We start from the raw sequence: 21,615 nt of genomic DNA on the forward strand, positions 1-21,615 counted from the left end.
AAAGAATATTTAAAAACTAAAAGCCTCTGTTGGTGACCAAATTGCATGCTCTTATATGCTGTTGGTGGAACCGTAACTTGTAACAAAACTTCTGGAGAAAAACTTTGCAATAAAGCAAGCACTATAATAAAATAAATGCCTTTGGTCCAATAATTTCTCTTCTGTGATTTAATACAGAAGAAACATTCAGAGATGTTTACAAAATTTGTAAGCAAGAATGTGTATAGTAGCATTATTTATGAGTATAAAAATTTGTAAATAACAAAAATGCCTAATAAAAAGTGACTAGTGTTATATATTATGATACTTCCATAAGATAGTATAAACCATTATCATTGTGATTTTACAGTATTCTTTACAGTGAAAAGTCTCACAATGTAAGTCAAAAACCAGAATATAAAATTATACTTACTATAAGACCCTGAATGTAGAAAACAATACACATTTATGATTTGAAAAATGTTCACAGTGGGTATCTAGAGGAATCTAGGTTAATTTTCGTCTTGCTGTTTATGATCTTCCATACTTTAGAAATTGGCTGCAATTAAGACATACCACTAGTCAGAAACCAGGACAGGATTCTTGATGAGTGTCTCTCACTCAGACCCCATTTCCAATCAATTTAACTCCTACCTTGCTTTTGATCCATTGATTTCTCCCTATGTTCATTGCTAACACTCAAGCCCAAGCTTCTATCATGTCTCTTCTGCATTGTCTGAGCCTCCTAATTGGTCTATCACCAAACTCTCTTGAGCCTTTTCTGTTCATTATATAAACTTTGGCCAGAATAATAGTAGTAAAACTTAAATTACATCTTGCAAATCCTCAGTTTAAAAACCTCTAATAGCTTACCCTCAAATTTGGAATATATAACAGAAAGTTTGCCCCACCTATCCGGCCCACATGAGTGACTCCTACTTACTCCCAGTTTTATCTCTTCCACTCCCCCACAGGATTCTCCATCCTCCCATTCTTCAAACAATACAGCTATGATCCTTAGAGCCGTGATCTGACTTCTCACATCCTTCCTGACATTGGGACCTCCGATTTAAATCACATCTTCAAAGAAGTCTTCCTGAGCCTTCTGTACCATTCTGGTTTCCCCAGTTTATTTGCTTGAGTGGTGCTGGACACTTCTCCCTCTTAGCAGATAGCACAGTTCTACAAAATAATACTGTGTGGTGCTTTTGATAAATCTGGTTTTGCCCATTGATTTCCTCAGTTTTTTTTTTTTTTTTGATTCCTCATGCAAGGGCAAGGCTTCCTAATTCTTTTAGATAGATATCTCATTTGATATACTTGTTCTGGTTCCTGCATTTGGGTTCTCCCAGATATAGTATTCCTGGCATCACCCATCTTAGCTCTCGAAGTGCGTCCTACAAATAAACAATATGCAAGCCCGACACCGTGCCCTCCCCTGCATGATATACCTGGAACTGGGCCAAGAAAACTGGGTCCTAATTCCTAGGATGGTGATCATTTTTATGGGCTTGCCTGGGTTTATTTCTTTAACCATCCTCTTTTGATGGGTGATTCACTAGTACACAGTGTGGGTCTGAATTGATACTGTCCAAGAAGGCTACTTCCAGTCATTTGTCTCTGGATTTAATGCAGTTTCATTTGGTCATGTGGTTTATTTCTATAACCATGTTTTCTCACTGAAGTATAACTCTATACAGGTAGATACTAAGTCTCATGCATTTCTTTGTAAAATCACTGTAACACTTAGTAGGTGTCTATTCATGGTAAGTACCTAATCCATGTTTATCAAAAGAAGCTTGGGAGTGGAACTGCAGAAGCTATCCTGGGCATATCTTGGGTTATGTCAATATCAGATATGTATCATTAAGATATATTGCTACTGCTTAACTATTGCAGTTGGGATTCTGAACGCTAGGATAGATAGAAAATTGTCATTGCATCCTTTGACAATCCGACATTAAGCTTACAAATTCAGTTTCCATTTAACATCTCTGTTTGCAAAAACCTGGAAAATGGTATTTTCTCTCAGCACTGGGAGAAATATTGATGGGAGTTAAATGACCAGCCTTGCAAAACATGTATTTAAGGGTTAGAAGAATGAGGACAATAAAAGACAAACTAAATTTTAGTCTACCTAATTTAAGTATCTCTAATTCAACAGCATGACTGTTTCCTCTTAATGGCACTATCTAGTGTAGTATTGTCGTTCTCTTGCCAAAAATTGATTAGATGACCTCTTTGTAAAAATTATGATGACTAGGAAAATATGGGTGAGTTTAAGTTCATCAGTTCACAAAATATGATCTCCTTTTCTAATGGAGTGGAACATAAAAAGAGGAAATGGAGAGCTAAGTTAGTTGCAGTAATTAGGGAGCTAGCCAAGAAACTAGAGTTATGGTTACTTAAGATACATTTCCATGGAAGTCTGATCAAAGGAAGCCTTAATTTTATAGAGCTGCTAACAAAGATATAATTTATTAAGGGGTGAGCACACAATAGACAAAAAACATTTTGACTGCAGCTGTGGCCTTTTTCTATTAATTGACTAGGATTGACTACTGTTGGGAGAAACTCAATCTCCACTTGCTAATATGAACCAGAGTTTTCCTTTTCTATTTTCAATGAATGATTGGTGAAAGATCCTTTGGCTCTAAAAGTCACTGACAACCTTAGTTTACTAAATTTATAAACTATTTAATTGAGATCCATTAGATATTCTAAAGTATCTGAAAGACTACTTAAAACAGTGGAGAATTAGATTTGGGGATTATTAAGTTTTCATTTCCTCATAATAAATATCTAGAAAAGTAATTCTGATATTTACATTTACACAAATAAATATTAAAAAGGTAGAATGAGAAACATGAAGTCATATAAAATTTTGGAGAAGAATTTCATTTTCTTGATAAAGTCTAATAAGATTAATAATTTTTATAAAATAGGTGAAATTTACCTGAAGAATAGAAGAATTAACTGCAATTGCAGAAGCTCCAGACTTTCAAAGAATTGAAAAATTGGAAGGATTTAAGAAGCATTAGTGTAAATCCTGAAATTGAAAGAAGATGTCACAAAGCTCAAGTTCTAAATTCCGGTCTTACTCCTCACTTCTTAAAGACAGAATCATTTTCTTTCATTTTTGAGTAATAGTAACATCATCATGAAAAATCAGTTAAAATTGTCTATTATTCCTAATTTTGTACATTTCCTTCTAAAGCATACTAAAAGAAAGTGTTAAGGTATATCACTCACTGTGGGTCTCATATACAAGAGTAACTTTAGAAATGGTTGCTGACTTTCTTATGTCTGTGTGGCATGCATAACAATATATTTGCGGTCCAGAAGCTCTTTATCTCATACTCTTTACTTGGTTAATTAAGAATGAAACAGTAGAGGATGTGATGCATATGCAGTAAACAGAGAAGAGAAGACAGAAATGACCACAGGGGATAAATGATGTTTATGTCATAATTAGTCAACAACATATTCTGGTTATTGATACAGCTTATGGTAGTATCATCCATTTATAGCCTATATAAATTATCAAAATTTGCATGTTCTGTATAATGTTGAGTTTCCCAAAAACTCTTCAAAGTAGAGATGAATTCATCTCAGTTATAGAGATGAATTGTCTCACTCTCAGAATATTAAATGATTTCCCGAAGGCTACGAGCTAATACATGAGAACGTCTAGCTATTAGGACTCATTAGTTTCTGTCATGTATGCATACAAGATAAACTTATAAAGCTTGTGGAAGAAAACTTAGGACAATATCTTTGCAATGTGGTACTAGGCAAAGGTTTTTTAGGTGGGATACAGAATTCAATAAACATAAAAATTACTGATAATAAATTAAACTCTGTTAAAATTAAAATGTTTGGTCCTATCAAAAGATATCATTAGAAAAATGAATTGGCATATCACAGACTGAGAATTTATTCACAATACATATATTTCACAAAGGACCTATACTCAGAATATATAAAGAACTCTTATAATTCTACAATTAAAAAAAAAAGAAACATGGGCCAGCCTGGTGGCATAGTGGTTAAGTTTGCACGTTCCACTTCGGTGGCCCATGGATTCACCGGTTCAGATCCTGGGCGCGGACATGCTCATTGCTCATCAAGCCAGGCTGAGGCTGCATCCCACATAGAAGAACTAGAAGGACCTACAACTAGGATATACAACTATGTACTGGGGCTTTGGGGAGAAAAAAAAAGAAAAAGAGGAAGATTGGCAATGGATGTTAGCTCAGGGCCAATCTTCCTAAGAAAAAATAAAAAGAGAAAAAACTAACCCACTAAAAATGGAAAATATTTGAAGAGACAATTTGTGCACAAGTGAAGCAAATGGCCACTAAGCTCATGAGAAGATGTTAAATTTCATTAATCACCCAGGAAACGTCAATTAAAGCCACAATGAGATACCGCTACACACGCATTAGAATGGGCAAACTTTAAAAAAAATTTAAAAAAAAACAATACAAGTGTTGATGTAAATGTGGAGCAACTGGAACTCTCATATATCATTGGAGGGAATGCAAAATGATATAACTTTGGGTAATAGTTCGGCATTTTCTTTTCAAGTTAAGCATACGCTAACCATACAATCCAGCAATTCCACTCCTAGGTATTTTACATAAGATTAATAAAAATATATGTCTACACAAAGACTTTACATGGATGTTTATAGCAGATTTACCCATATTAGCTAAAATCTGGAAACAACACAAATGTCCATTAAGAGATTGTATAAATAAAGTTATAATCATAAAACAGGATACTATATTTGTCGATAAAGGAAATGAGCTACTGATAGACACAACAACATGTATGAATCTCAAAAACATTATTTGGAGTGAATGGCATTGAAAACAAAAGACTGCATCCTTTATGATTGCATTTATACAAAAATCTAGAAAATTCATATCTATTCCCTAATGAGAGAAAGCAGATCCGCCTGTTGCTCAGGATGGAGTGGGAATTGACTGGGAATGGGCACAAGGCAAATTTATTAACTGATGGAAATCTGCTATATTTTGATCATGGTGACAGTTACACAGGTGTATACATTTGTCAAAACTCATTGAAATGTGCACTTAAAATGTGTGCATTTTGTTGTATGTAAATTCTACATCAATAAAGTTGATTTATAAAAATGCATCATATTTCACTATGATACTCACCACAGAATAAAACTGTGCATTGTGTTTTAGATCTTGCATTACTTGTCTGTTGCTGCACAACAAATAACCTAAAACTTAGTGGCTTAAAACAATAAAATGTTTTTCATCTCACACAGTGCCTCTGGGTCAGAAATCTGGCAGTAGCTGAGCTGGCTGGTTTGATATCACGATCTCCTGAGACTGCTGTCAACTGGCTGGCAGGGCTTTATGGAGCAGAGGGATCCACTTCCTAGGTGGCTCACTAACACACCTGAAAATTTAATGCTGGTCATTTGCAGGGGACCTCAGTCTCTTGCCACATGAATCGCTCCATAAGGATGCTCGAGTATACTCATGACATGGCAGCTAGTTTTTTCCAGAGCAAGGGATCTAAAAGACTGCAAGGTGGAAGCCACAATGCTTTGTAGGTCCTTTGAAATCACACATGTCATTTCCACAATATACTGTTGCTTATACATGTTAGCCCAAGCAATGGCAGGGAGGACCACACGAAGGCATGGATGCCAAGAGGCCAACACCATAGGGGAATTTTGAAGACTGACTACCACAGATCTCTATCCAAAACTGTCAATATTTTAAGTTTTATTTTCTTATAAATAATTTAAAATAATTTATTATATATAATTTATTGTTATTTATTATCTAATAGTTTTCAGGCCCTGAATACTGTTCGATGGAAAATTTCAACGGAGTTCTCATCAAACTGGTCATTTATTTTTAGTCTATATAATTTTACTGTAATTGACAGATACTAAGTCAAATGAATTTGGATTTCTTATATAGTTGAAGTTGGGTTATAGGCAAGAAAGGAATGATGACCAGAAAAGGCAGTCCCTTTAACAAGCTCATTGATAATCAACAGTCAATTTGAGATTAAAGTTCAGATGATCTAACTTCCAGTGCTCTTTCCATAAGAATGTCAAATCAGATCATAAGGCTTATTGCTGGTATTGTTTTGAATACTCTGATCACTGGACTCAAATGTCCTGTGTCATGTTCTGGCATGATATGTTGTTCTACAAGGGGCATTAAGGATGTTCCTCAGTGTCTTTGAATTTTTCAAAAGAACAAGTTCCATACAGCACTGTGTTGTTTAGAGTGCTTTTCATATATATCTGATTCAGTTCTTACTATAACCTTGTGAAGTAGGTGGATGTTTACTTTCTATGTTTGAAAGATTACACAGTGTCTCTGAGGGGCTTTATTTAAGCTGGTAGAGATTACACAACCCTTCTAAGATAGAATCAGGCCTCACTGCTAGGACTTTTGATGCCAAACCTCAGAATTTTATTTTAAAGCAAAATATAACCACTTGTCATGCTTAGGTCCTCACGTTTAATACATGCTACTTTTTTTTTTTTTTTTTTTTTTACCAGTAGTACATAGTGGAGACCATGGATTTATTTTTAATCAGTTGTCCTCATACAGAGAGTGTAATTAGCTCAGTTTGGCATGGTTATATGCATCAGTGGCAGTGTCACCGTGTTATTTAAATATTTACCCAGTATTTAACGTAGAACATTGCATTCTTTGAGAATACAATGTTGAGCATATCAAAGTACTAGCCTTAAAAAGCTCACTTTCCTCTCTCTCTCTCTCTCTCCTATCTCTCTCTCCTTACATATAATGGAAAGTTTCAACAGTATACAAAATTAGAAAGAATATTTTTTGAATCCCATGTACCTATCACACAGCTTCAATGATTACGACCATTTTGCAATCATTACACACATCCCTCTTCTGTTTTAAAAATTATTATTTTTTCTCTTTACAAATTTACAGGATAATGTTTGTGCCCTAACAACTGCCAAAATTGACCCAACTTTTTCTGATACCATTATGAATTAATAGGTTAACAATTATTTGGATGTGGTTCAATTCATCGCAGTGATTATATAATTTTTGACGCTCAACTCATCTCCTTTTGAGGCATCCAAAGATCCTCAAGTTGGCTCACATGTCCTTCTCAGTTTGGCTATGGTGCTGTTTTTAAAAAGGCTCACATTTAATATAAGGAACAATTATGTAAATGCATAATTAGAACTGAGTGCACTGTGTTTCTGCTGAGGTATAGAAAGGAGGGGGTGCCAGTAGATACCGGACCCCAGATTCCCTCACTGAAGATGTTAATACGTTGACTCCGTCAATATATTTCAAATGAGTCAGTTAACAGGCAGAAGCCTTAGTTAAAGAAAGGGAAATGCAGTTTGACAAGGCTTAAGGCAATCAATGCAAGCAGAAGACAAACAGATTAAAACAAGTAAGAGTTGGCAATTCTCAGGACAGCCTGCCCTCAGCGACATGCAGAGAGGGTAGACCACTGAAGGTGCACAGGTGTACATGATAGTGTTGGAAACCACGGACTGGCAAGTGTGAGCCACGCATAGTGACTGTCCTTCAAAACGTACCGCATGAAAAGTGGAAACAAATGAGTAACCTTACAGTAGAGAAAACTGATAAACACTGCCTCCTTCAGGACATCAAGGTTAACATCAGCAGTGATGTCACATGACTGGTATACACCCTTGATATTATGTGATAAAATGGCTATATATAAATGTATTATTAAATATATATAAACATACATATGTCATGTACCTACTCTATTGTCCAAGAAATACACTCTAAGTAAATATCTAGAAGACATAAAAACATTTATGAACAAAGGATCTGCATTAGAATGTTTATAGCAGCTTTATTCATAGACCCTAGATGTGGAATAAACCCCAAAACTCATTGACAGGAGAATGGATGAACGAGTTGTGGCATATTCATACATTAGAATATTTTCAGCCAGAAAAAAAATGAAATGAAATGAAACACTAATACCTGCAATGACAAAGATGAATTTTTTTAAAAAAATGGAAAAAAGCTAGACATGAAAGTTCATACTGTGTGACTCTATTTATATGAAGTACAAGAACAGAGAGAGTTAAACTATGTTGATAGAAATAAAAACTGTAGTTGCTTCTCTGGTTGCAAATTGACTGAAAGGGACCATGAAGGAAATTTCTTGGGGAAGTAAATGTTGTACATATTGCCCAGAATGTTGGTTCCACGAGTGTATGCATTTGTTAACATCTCACCAAAATGTATACTTAAGATCCATGCATTTCACTCTATTTAAGTTTTGCCTCATTGAAAAGAAGATCAAGTCAAACACTGTACTGAGTACTAAACACCTCTTCATCCCTAAGACATAGTCCTGCCCTCAGAGTGTTCTTTTCAGCCGATGTGCATCTGTAGGGGCAAAAACGTGAGTGACTAACTGTGCAAGGAATTAACCCTGGATTCACAGAAAAGGAAAATTTTTAATTGAGCCCTAAAGTGTTAGTGGGAGTTTGGCAAAAGAATTAAGAAATATATCCATGAATAAAGGGAGTATTTGGGACGGAGGGAAAATTTCCAGGGCTGCGAGAGTGAGAAGCATCTGCATTTGTGAATGCAGGACAGTGTGGGAGAAGCAGAGGCATCCAGGGAGTGTGTCAGAAAATATCAGGGAAAGAATTGGGGCTGTGTAGCTTGAAGCAGAAAGGAACAGTAAAAAATCAGTTTGGTGGTTAAGGGGGGCTTTTGTGGGCCACGTTAGGGAATTGAGCCTAAGGTCAATGCTCATGATCGTTAGAATTATAGGATCCACATCTCCCACCCCAGAAGCAAATCCTGTAGAAAGAAGAGATATTTAATTGCCAAAGCTTGGATTCACCAAGAAGTTTACAACCATTGGGAATGTAATCCTGCATTGTCATTCAGGACCTTTTCTCAGAGACAATGTGTGCCTGCACTGTCTTAAATTTCCTGGAAACTTCATTTTCTCAGACCAATCAACTTCCAAGGCAGCGATGAAAAATCATTGACATGAGGATGGCCGCTCATCATTCCCTCAAACCATCATTAGGCAGCAGCCTTGAATCTTTCACAGTTCTTGGTCCCAATATTGCCTCAGAGTCCTTCTCACAATTGTGTTCCAGGCAGCTGCATCCAAGCAATCTGAGTAACCTCAAGAGATAGTAATGATGAAGATAAGAAAAATAAGAATAAAATAATGACAATAAAATGAATAGCAAATAACAATGGATGCCTTGATATCCATCTGGCAGTACCTGATGGATCATCTCATTTAACCTTCACAATAACCTTTCAGGTTTACCTTGTCATTATTCCCAATTATCAAATATGACAATTGAGTCTGAGAACAATTTTGGTGGCTCAAGATTATACATTCAGTAATTTGGTGGAGTAGGAATGTGATCTCTACTCTAACAGTCCATATCAATGCTTTAAAAAATAATAAACATTTTAATTTAGTTTTAGATTTACAGAAAAAGTTGTATAGTACAACGAGATACCTCAAGATTTTATATGTATCCACATATATACTATTTCTAGTACATTCAATCCCTCCCTGTAGATATGATCTCCTATCCCAGTGTCATTTCCATTCAGCATAAAGAACGTCCTTTAGCATTTAAAATACTACTGTTCAGTTGATAATAAATTCTCTCAGGATTGTTTAAACATTTTTTTTTTCTTTACACTTTTGAATAGTATTTCTAGTGGACATATGATGAATTCTGAGTTGATAGTATTGTGGGGGTTTTTTTGATCACTTTAAAAATGCCATTCCACTGTTTTTTGTTTTTTATTGTTTCTTATAAAATGTGAATTATTTTCTGTTTCATTATTCCTTACATGTTATGTATCTTTTTTTTTTCCTGACTGCTTTTAAAATTTTGCCTTTATCAATGGTTTTCAGCAGTTTTATTTGGATATGCTAAGGGTGGTCTTACTGCTTTCATGTTCGTATGTAGGTTAGATTCTTCCTGGATTTGTAGAGAGAGTTTTTAAATCCAATTTTTAGTGTTATTAGTGATTAATGTATTAATCTTTCTCCTTCTGTTTTGTTTCTCTCTTCTCCTTCTAGGATTCCAATTGTATGCATGCTGACCCTTCATATTGTCCCAAAGGTCATCCCTTTTTCTCTCAATATATACTGATATATATCTATATATTAGAAATGATATCTATATAATATATAGATATATATCATTATTTACATATAGCTATATAGACTCTTCATATATATTATACATGTATCTATATGCGTGTGTATGTTTGCTTGATAACATCTTATTTCTAGTAGGAAGTCTGGAGCCATGTATATGTATAAATTTATAAGCATCAAGAATTTCAATGTAAGTTACATGCACTTTAAGAAGTATTAATTAGAATACATGAAAAACAGCACACTTCATTTTGCCACTCACTTGAGGAATTACCCAGCTGTAAATGAGTATCAGAAGTACCTTTATACTTCAGGTTATGTTACAGCAAGCAAACGCTGTATTTGGAAAAATAAATGCCATCTTTATTAGTTGCTCTGGGAATACTTTGCTCTTCTCAACGTCTTTCCTTCTGAGAGATCTTCATCACTGCTCATCAAATTCTGCTTATGGTAAGACACTGGCTCCTGCCAGAATGTACATGTCTTTGTAAGTTATTGGACTATGGTATCTGCGACACTCGAAAACTGTCCTGTGGTTAAGTGAGCAGATTACAGTGCTCAGATCTTCCCCCCTCAAAGATCTCATGGAGGACCTAGCCTCTGTGAAAGTGACTCCAAGTATCTGTGTGAGGCTTCAATATCTCTCCAAGATTTTCATCCCGTGTTTTTAACTGCCTGGTGAACCTTACCACTTGGGTCTTCTTCCAACTCTCAAACACATTATTTGAAGTTGAATTTATCGTCATTGCCTCCCTAATCCCTTATTTTGTTCAATTTATGGCATGACCACCACTTTCATTATTCAAGCTCTAATGTATGTAGACTTCTTTTCACAACCAATCAATAAAATTTCTAATTCAGTTACTAATTTCCTGTACCCTTTAACTAATCTCTTAAGTACTCTCAACTGCATTCACTTCCCCTTTGATTGATTAAGAACACAATCAGTTCACAAGGATGATAATAGCAGTGCAACAAGAAGACAACTAGACCAAGAGGCAGGGATGTTGGTCTCAGTTCAGCCACAGACGAGCTTTTTACCTTTAGTGGGTTCAAATTCTAAAACCCTCCGCTGTCCTTTTGGCAAAATGATAATGGAGCTAAACCACTTATGTTTATTAATTTTCAAAAACTTATTCTTGTTTATTGAGTGTAAAAATATGCACTTGATAGAACATACAGAAAGTCTAGATGAATGTAAAGAAAAAATAGATATCACCATACATTTATTCAATAGACTCATTGATTATTTGGGTGTTTGGGAGAGATGGGTGAATAAAATAGGCTGATTCATTAATCTTAATAGAGGGGCTCTTCTTGCAGTGGTAAACTGTTATTTCAGTAAACACTTTTTTTCCAAAGAATTATATATATATGTATTTAGCATATATATTCAAGTATAGTATATATATAACAAATTTTAGAACAAACTATATATGTAATTTATCTTGTTTTGTTTATAGATGCATAGTCAACATATTTATTCAATATATGTTATATATATATAAAAACAAATTGTATATTTTTTAATCCTGCTTTGTTTATCCCTTAACATTAATTTAAGCATTTTATCACGTCTTTGATTATATCACAGTTTTAATGATTGTGCAATTTTCAGAAAATGTCTATAAAACAAAGCATTTTCCAATCATTGAGTATGTATGTTGTTTATAATCTTTTGCCCCTGTGAATAACATGAGGATGAATTTGCTTTTATGTGGATTTCTAAATGCATCTCTGAGTAGTTGATTAAGATATAGTCAAAAGAAATGAATATTTTGAGACCTCAAATCTATTCAGAGCAGTGCTGTCTAAGAGAAATGTAATGCAAGCCACATACGTAATCTCAAATTTCCTAGTGGCCACACTAAAGCAAGTAAAAAGTAATAGGTGAAATGTATTTTAATAATATATTTAACCCAATAGATTCAAAATATTATCCTTTCAACATATAATCACTCTGAAATTATTAACAAGATATTTCATATTCTTTTTTTTATTGTACTAAGCCCTCAAAATTGGTGAGCATTTTACACTTGGATCACATGTTAGTTTGAACTTGCTCTATTTCAAGTGATGAATCACCACATGCGGCTAGTGGTTCCCATCTTAGCACTGTAGTCTAGATTGTATGACTAGAACGAAAGCTTCGACAGCACACAGCTGCTTAAAGAATTTAAGTTTATAGTTACACTCCCAGTGCCTGTGGTAGCAACTCATGCATACACAAATCCTATCAATATTTCTTTAAAGAATGAATGAATGATTCAATGATTGTATGAATGCTGATAAACTTCAAATTCAATTTGTACTAATTTCAAATCCTGCTTGTATGATTGTTGATTGACCATCTCTCAATGCCCACTCTATTCTTTTTATTATTTTCCAAATGCATTGGTAAATACTGATGTGTCACCATTATTTAATATTTTTGTTTCTTGTTTATATGATTTTGGACATACTTTCATATAATAGTTGGCCATTTGCATTTTTCATCTTGTTAGTATTTTAGTTCCATTTCCAATTCTTTAGGTGGAATATTTTTATTATTTTTAAAAGTTAGGTGCACTTTATATATGTGTGTATCTGCCTGTGTATCTATAATGCTGCCTTTCATCTTTTTGTGGTGAAATTTTTTGTGAATTTTATTTATATTTTAAATTTGGTCATGATAGGTTTTGGCTTATTACATTTAAAAAGTAGTATCATTAAGCGGCCGGCCTGGTGGCACAGTGGTTAAATTCACGTGCTCTGCTTTGGCAGCCTGAGGTTCGCAGGTTCCAATCTCAGGCGTGGACCTACTCACTGCTTATCAAGCCGTGCTGTGGCGGGGTCCCGTATAAAGCAGAGGAAGATGGGCATGGATGTTGGCCCAGGGCCAATTTTCCTCAGCAAAAAAGAGGAGGATTGGCATCAGATGTTAGCTCAGGGCTAATCTTCCTCAAAAAACAAATAATAATATTATTAAATATTCCCAAGTTTTTGTCCATTCTGTGTTTCCCTAATGATATACAATTAAAATTATTGATTACTATATTCTTTCTGATTTTTGAGTAAAAAATTAACTTACAAAAACACGTGATAAGTTCAACAAAACACAAAGCAATTTCAGAAGAATTTAGAGCTTAATCCTGGACGCCCTTATCACCTTACTCCATGCCTTCCAATTAGAAATGTCATCCATTCCATTTTGTTTTGAGTATCAACTACAGTTACCATTTCTAAAATCCTACTGTCCACCTACATCTGACTCCTCAGGTCTATATCCTTATTACAGCCTTCAAAGTATCTGCACATGAATATTTTGTAAGTATCTTAAATAATGCTTGTCCAATATTGGCAACCTATTCCAACTCTGTTGCCCATTATTTCAGGGAACAAAGTCACCATTTATTTAAGCGAGAAACATGAGACTCATGCTTGATTCTTCTTACCTTTCTCTCTTACCTACTCCACAGCCCTCTCTTCCATCTCCTCAACATTTGAATCTGTCTGAGTCTCTCAGTCTCCTCTCTGTAGACATTGCCCTGAGTCCTGGCCACAACCATTTTCTCTCAGGATTATTACCATGGTTTCCATATTTATAACCTCGCATCTTATGCACTTCCTCATTTCACACAGTCGTTGTGTAATCTTCCCAAGATCCCGCAGCTAGTAAATTTTTTTTTTTGCAGATTCTTTTTTTTTTTTTTTTGTGAGGAAGATCAGCCCTGAGCTAACATCCATGCTAATCCTCCTCTTTTTGCTGCTGAAGACTGGCTCTGAGCTAACATCTATTGCCAATCCTCCTCCTTTTTTCTCCCCCAAAGCCCCAGTAGATAGTTGTATGTCATAGTTTCCCATCCTTCTAGTTGCTGTATGTGGGATGCGGCCTCAGCACGGCCGGAGAAGTGGTGCGTCGGTGCGCGCCTGGGATCTGAACCCCGGGCCGCCAGCAGCGGAGCGCGCGCACTTAACCGCCAAGCCACGGGGCCCGCCCGAAAATTTAAACCAGATCTAGCTGCATGGTAAAGAGGTTGAGAACTTCAACTCTATATATTTCATGTTTAGGTCTATGATCCATTTGAATTAATTTTTGTGTATAAACTGAAATAGAGGATAGGTGTTTTTTTCAACACTATTTCTTAAAAGTACTTTTTCTTTCTTTATAAATTCCTTTGGCTGCTTTGTCAAAAATAATTACCCCAAAATGCATGAGTCTGTTTTTGGAGTCTCTTCTGTCTCGTGGACTTTTATTCTTTGCTTATTGTTTGTCAACTTAATGATTTGATTACTCTATGTTTATTTTACATCTTTTAATCAAATAGTCTAATCACATCAGCTTTATTTTTCCCATTATGTTATTGTTTTGCATTTCTTTTTTGTTGTTGTTGTTTGTTTTTTTGTGAGGAGATCAGCCTTGTGCTAACATCTGCCAATCCTCCTCTTTTTTTCGCTGAGGAAGACTGGCCCTGGGCTAACATCCATGCCCATCTTCCTCCACTTTATATGGGACGCTGCCACAGCATGGCTTGCCAAGCAGTGCGTCGGTGTGCGCCGGGATCCGAACCGGTGAACCGGGGACCGACGTAGCAAAGCGTGTGCACTTAACCACTTGCGCCACCGGGCTGTCCCCTGTTTTGCATTTCTTGATAACTTTTAGTATAAGCTTCTTAATTTCTACAAGAAGGAATATTGATTGAGATTGCATGGAATTTATAGATAAATTTGAAGAGAATTGCCATTTTAACCACACAGAGCATCCTGATCCATAAATATGGTGCATCTCTTTGTTTATATAGGTGTTGCATAATTTGTCTCAACAAAGTTTTACAGCTTTCAGGCTATAGATCTTAAAAATCATTTAATATTTTATTCTTTAAGTATTTAATTTAGTTTTGTTAGCTACATTACATTAAGTCCATTGTCCTTTTTATTTAATTTTGATGCCATTATAAATGACATTTTTTATTTATTTTTTTTTTGTGAGGAAGATCAGCCCTGAGCTAACATCCAATGCCAATCCTCCTCTTTTTGCTGAGGAAGACTGGCCCTGAGCTAACATCCATGCCCATATTCCTCGACTTTATGTGGAACACCACCACGGCATGGCCTGACAAACGGAGCATTGGTGGGCGCCCGGGATCTGAAGTGCGCCCCCGGGATCAGAACCCGGGCTGCCAGCAGCAGAGCGGGCGCACTTAACCGCTATGCCAAGGGGCCGGCCCCCATAAATGACATTATTTAAATTTTATTTCCCAGTTGTTCATTGCAAGTGTATAGAAATAGTGTTGATTTCTGTATAACTGGGTTTGTAGCATGCTACTTTTTAAAATTCACTTATTCTTGATAGCAGTGTTTTGGGATCGATTTCTTAAGGTTTTTTATGTACCCAAACATGCTATCTGCAAGTAAAACACACTTTATTTCTTTCTTTCCTGTCTTCATACCTTTTACCTTTTTTTCTTGTGTTAGGACCTCCAGTTCAAAGCTGAATAGAATTAATGAGACTGAACATTCTTGTCTTTTCCCAATCTCGGGAGGAAAGCTTTCAATCTCTCACCAGTAAGTGTGATGTTAGCTGTGTGATTTTGTAGATGCCCTATATCAGGTGGAGGAAAGTGCCTTATATTCCTACTTTGTTAGAAGTTTTATCATGAATTGGTTACAGATTTTGCTAAATGCTTTTGTTTTTTCTTTCTGGATCTCCTAAGACGATCAGATGATTTTTCTCTTTTGTTCCTGAATATAGTGAATTTCACTGATTAATTTTTGTCATGCTAGATTACACTTTTACATTTTATTCCATTCAAGTTGCTAATATTTTGTTAAAGATTATTTTAACTGTATTTATAAAGGAATTAGTGTGTAATTTTCTTTTTTGTAATGTCCATGTTTTATATGATTTGTGTGTATATTATATATAGGACTGCATATGATTGAATAATTCATATAATTTATATATATTATATATTTTATACTTAGTTTTATATTATATATAACTTTTATATATAGTTTTATATAATATATATAGGATCCCATTACAAGAGAATAATTTATATGCAACATCCTGTACACTCACTCACTCTCTCTCTTCCTCTCTTCATGTATAGCTAGCTAGCTAGCTAGCTATTTATCTATCTATCTATCTAATCTATCTATCTATGTATCTACCTACCTATCTGTATTGAAGACTCAAAGTCTTAGAAAATACATTTTTCTGGCTTCCTTGCTAAACAGGTTTGGTTTAGATTCTTCTAACTAAAGGCTCTTCAGTGAGATGTGAGTGGTAGAAGGGAAGGCAAATCTATTATTTTCTGGCAGCAGCTACAAGAGGACATTGGCAGACAGGGGGCACTGGTTTCCCAGCAGCTTCTAGATGTGCTCCTGGGAATCACTCAAAGTTGTGTCCAGGCAGCTGAGTTCACCGGGTCTGGCAATCGATGCATTTCCTGGTATCTTGAGCCCAGCAGAGGCTTCATTGAACTTTGCTCCTCCAAATCTTCTCATTTATGTATGAAATGTCTTACTGCTCATAACACTGGACCTATTTCCATTTTTCTCATTGAACCTAGACTAATAAAATTATGGACAATCATATTTCAACCACATTTCATAATGTCTTAAGTTACAGACCTAACATATGAATCAACACACGTGTATCAAGATCTACTCTCTAGTTAAGAACTAAGAACTACTATACAGAAATTTAAAAGATCTACTCTCTAGTTAAGAACTAAGAACTACTATACAGAAATTTAAATTAGTCGTGATGACACCAAACTGCCCCTTGTTTAAGTAACATGTATCACATACTATATTTGCTATATAGATTGTAAATTAACATTTCTGAATTCTAATTCATTATTAATAACTATTAGAAAATATGTAACTAGAGGGAGCATTCATTGATGACACATCTCCTCACGTGTAGTTAGGATGTTGGAAACAGGCTTGCACTGTGGATGGAAGGCAGATTTTCCTATAGAATCTCAGATTGTACCCTTATTAACAATGCTAAATTTTAATAATGTGGTTGATTCCATACCATAGATAATCCGACCCAATACTTCTTGTGGCGAGTTGGGACACTGAGGGAAGGAAGCTTGTGCTCTCTCTCTTCATCTTCTTCCTTGATCTTCCTCATGGGAGGAAGAATGACATTTCATTGGGAACATTAGAACAAGTGTCAGTGCTCACGTGTGGCCAGGCCTAAGTGCTGGCTTAGCTGTTGGCCATGTATGCTTTTTTTCTCCCAGGGTCACCCTATTTGTATATTCTTTCTCCCTCTCTTGCCATGAAAATTAAGCTCCATCAGAGAGTTTGTCTTCTCAGAACAGTGACCGGCACATAGTGTGCAATAATGACTTGATAAATAAATGAAAGAATAATCTTTTGGGTATTTTGTGTGTGTGTGAGAGAGGAAGATTGGCCCTGAGCTAACATCTGTTACCAATCCTCCTCTTTTTGCCTGAGGAAGACTGTCTCTGAGCTAACATCTGTGCCAATCTTCCTCCATTTTGCATGTGGGATGCCGCCACAGCATGGCTTGATGAGTGATGTGTAGGTCCACCCCCAGGATCCGAACCCGTGAACCCTCAGCCACCGAATTGGAATGTGCGAACTCAACCTCTACGCCACTGGGCCAGCCCCTGGGTATTTTTTTAGCTTATCAGTATATTAAAATTCAAAATCATTTCAGACCTCATAGATCCCTGCTTGCTACTCTAGTTCTAGAAACACTGTTCTAGGAGAAACATTAAAATCATTGTCAGATAAGAGGAAGGAAATTGAAAGAATATGAGGTATTTGATATTGCTCACTTCATAAGAAAATGCCACATGGAAAGCAGCCCTGTCATTCAGCACAAAATGTCTATTGCCGCTGTGTCTCCAGGCATCCCAGGGATCTGTGAGGATCCTTAAACCTTCCTCCAGATTCATAGTGAGCTATTTCTACATCAGTGAAATTTCATAGAGAAAATTTTATATTCCTACACAGAATATAGTTTCAAGAAGGTAGGAACATTTTAACATGTCACAAGGAGTCTTCATTACAATATGTGCCCAACACCAAAGAAACTTAAAGTTCACTAATGTGGATCAGACAGTGCTTGCCATCAGCCATGCAAATTATGCATTATATATATCACAATTGTTTATTTTCTGTAACAACGTAATAACTACATTTTCATCATAATATAAAACAAAATCCAAATGGTAGTGACCACCTTGAGGAGATTCCTCCCCAAACCACTGGGACCTGTGTCCCTCAGGCATTTTAGCCGGGCCATACCACTAACACTGTAATGGGAGCAGTTTTATACACACAAGGATGGATATGGCTGCAGTACTGGGGAAATCTGACATTTCAGTTCCAAACTGAGTATATCAAAGAATCAACTATTTAATGAGTAAGTCACAGTTTCTGAAAACCTATCATAATAGATGAAGTTAAGCCAGTCTCTCAAGAGTGATGAAGTGATAATAAAGTTACCATGTGGCCAGTTTTGCTGACCATGTGTCTGGATTCACCCACCATTGGTTACTTTATAACCCTTGGATCTCCAGTGAGCCCTGCTTTGGGTTTAACTAAGTATAAAATAAGGTGAAATAATCTCCAACATTCAAACTGTATAGAACTCAAATTTCAAAGTCTAAAGGCTTTAAAAAGACATTTAAAAACAGATTTGAATTGAAGAAATGAATCTCCTGCCTTTTGGCCTCTCAGCAAGGAAGATCATCCTTCAACTAATTAGCAGAAGAAATGAGCCTGCACTTTAACCTACTTACTTTTGGATTAATCATCTCAAGTCCACGTGTTTTAATTAAGTATATTTAAAGTTGACACAAAGAAATTTAATTAGACTTAGATACAGTGCCAAGCTGGGAATCCAAGAAAAGGGCACTTATGTCTTAAAAAAGCACACCACCATGGAGCAGGGTTGACCTCACACCCTCTGAAATGTAAGCTCCATGTTTTCCTTAAAAATGTGGAAATCTTGATTTGTTAAACCTAAAAATGTTCTTTTGGTTGATTTTGCCATTTAATTATTTTTTAATGGTGTATCTGAATTGGTTCAGCCTAGAATCAAGGAATGTTATAATGGGAAAGGATCTCAAATTTCATCTAGTCCAACTCCCTTGTTTTTCCTATAAAGGCATAGGATTCTTAAGAAAGTAAATATCTTGCCCAAGTAGGAGATAAATTGTATAGTGATAGAGCTTGGAAAAGAACCCAATTCTCTAGACTCCAGAATCAGTGTCTACTTCACTGCATCACATTTCAGTGTTTTGATTCTAAGTGGTACACATTCAATAATTATCAGCTCTTAAAGATCATCTATTCATTATTCTTTGTTAATCACTTACTCTTAATGATATTAATGACACATTGTGAATGGAGCTCTCATCTTCAAAAACCAAGCCTTGCTTAGCAATTGTTTGGACCAAATACATTGAAGTCAAACTTGACTCTTTCTTTCACACTTCAAATTCACAGTGTTGAAATTCACGGTGTTGATTAGCTCCCTTTTTGGAAAGATTTATGATAAGTAGAAGACCCTGCCACTAAGAAATGTAGTACATAAGGACATATAGAAACGTCTCAGACAAAGTCCTCATGAATCTCCCATTCATGAGGAGTTGTGGAGTACTGGGATCACATTGTGGAGAGTGTTAAGATATTCTGAGTGCCTTTATGAAGGATACCAACACAATCAGCTTGTAGAGGGAAGGTAGACACAAGCACAAGAGAGTAGCTTTTCCTGGTCTTTGCTTTTATTATATGCTAGAGGCTTATTTTATTTTTCCTCCGGCATTCATCACAATCATAGACAAGTGATCATTTGAGTATTTCATCAATTCATTCATTTATTTGCCCACTATTTACTGAGAATCTGCTATGTGTCAAGCACTTCTTTTTGTTCTGGGTACGTAGATATGAGGAAGCATAGTCCCTGCGTATATATTCTAAAAATATATCATAAAGAAGAAATGATAACACATAATATAATCTGAATAAGCAGTCAGTGCTATGAAGAAATGTAAAACAAGATAAAGAGGACAGGGGGTGACAAGGAAGCTATGTGACATGGGAAAACCAAAGGATTCCTGAACAGAGACCTGAATGAAGAGAGAGAAGGTGACATGGAGACATCTAGGAAGATGGAGCATCAAATACAAAAGGCCTGAGAGGGACTCTGCTTGGCAAGATTACATGAGTTGTCATGTTAATATTATATATAAATATCACCTTGAATGATCACTATGAGCTAGACACTTTTCTAAGCTTCTTTCTTGTATTAACTCATTTAGTAATCACAACAACCCAATGAAATGGATATTTTTATTATTTTTCTCATTTTACAGATGTATAAACTGAGGCATAGAGATTTTCTTAAAGTTAGACAGGCAAAAAATATTTGTTTAATAAGTGAAAGTATGGAATGGATGAGGCAATACCCAAACTGTAAGTTTGAGTTATCTGGATGGTAGAAGATGTAGACTGTGGATTGCAAGAGGGTGAAATCAGAGGCAGAGAATTTAAGGAATCTTTGCAGTAAAGCAAGAAACAATATGGGCCTGAACTAAGGAGGTGGATGTAGGAATTGAGAGGAGATGCTGACTTTGAGCAATACCTAGGAGGTAGAACTTGTAAGAATCGGTGACTTGTTGGATATAGGCGATAAGGATTACGATAGAGAAAGAATTTTTTTTTAAAGATTTGACAGATTGAAATAATGTAATTTCCTTCCTGATTCTCCTCAAATTATGGGAGCCCCAAATCAGAAATATTGGACTTTTCAGTAAATGTTGAAGTATAGAATTTTAGTTTTAGAAGGGATAATGCACATATTTTCATCCTCTATCCTTATTTAAAGATGGAGAGAAGAGACTCAGGCAAAGTTGTAGACCTGAAGTCACTTAACAGTGATTGGGCCAATGCCAGAGAGTCAATGCCAGAGCCCAGGTCTCCTTTCACGGCCCCTACATTATGAAGAAATCTAAGAAGTCATGCATTTCAAGACACACCAGATTCTATCTGACATCTTTCCCTTCCTTGGTGCCATCTCCTGAAGTTCATTTGAATGTCTTGGTAAAATAATGTTGAGATAATTCACTCACTCATTTACAAATATTGATGGTTATCAACAATATGGCGGGCATTTTGTTAGGTCCTGGGATTGTCCTATATGGCCCTAAAAGTATTGATAAATTTTTCATTGAGTACCTACTGCATACTAGGCATTGTAAAACATTATCATCATAGGGTGTGAGTTTTAATACCTGGATTCAAGTTCAAATCAATTTCATGCCCACGTCCATATTCTTTCTGCCAGGCAGAGAATACTAGGCTGAGAACTGTCTTCACTTTCTTTTTTCAGTAATTACTTGCTCCCCTGTTTCTTGTGTCTCTTCCATATCTTACGAATTATAGCTGGCTTTAGCTCTACCACACTTT

The sequence above is a fragment of the Ceratotherium simum genome, chromosome 23 (assembly GCF_057802395.1).
Source record: "Ceratotherium simum simum isolate JZ-2026a chromosome 23, ASM5780239v1, whole genome shotgun sequence".
NCBI classification, from domain to species: Eukaryota; Metazoa; Chordata; class Mammalia; order Perissodactyla; family Rhinocerotidae; genus Ceratotherium; species Ceratotherium simum.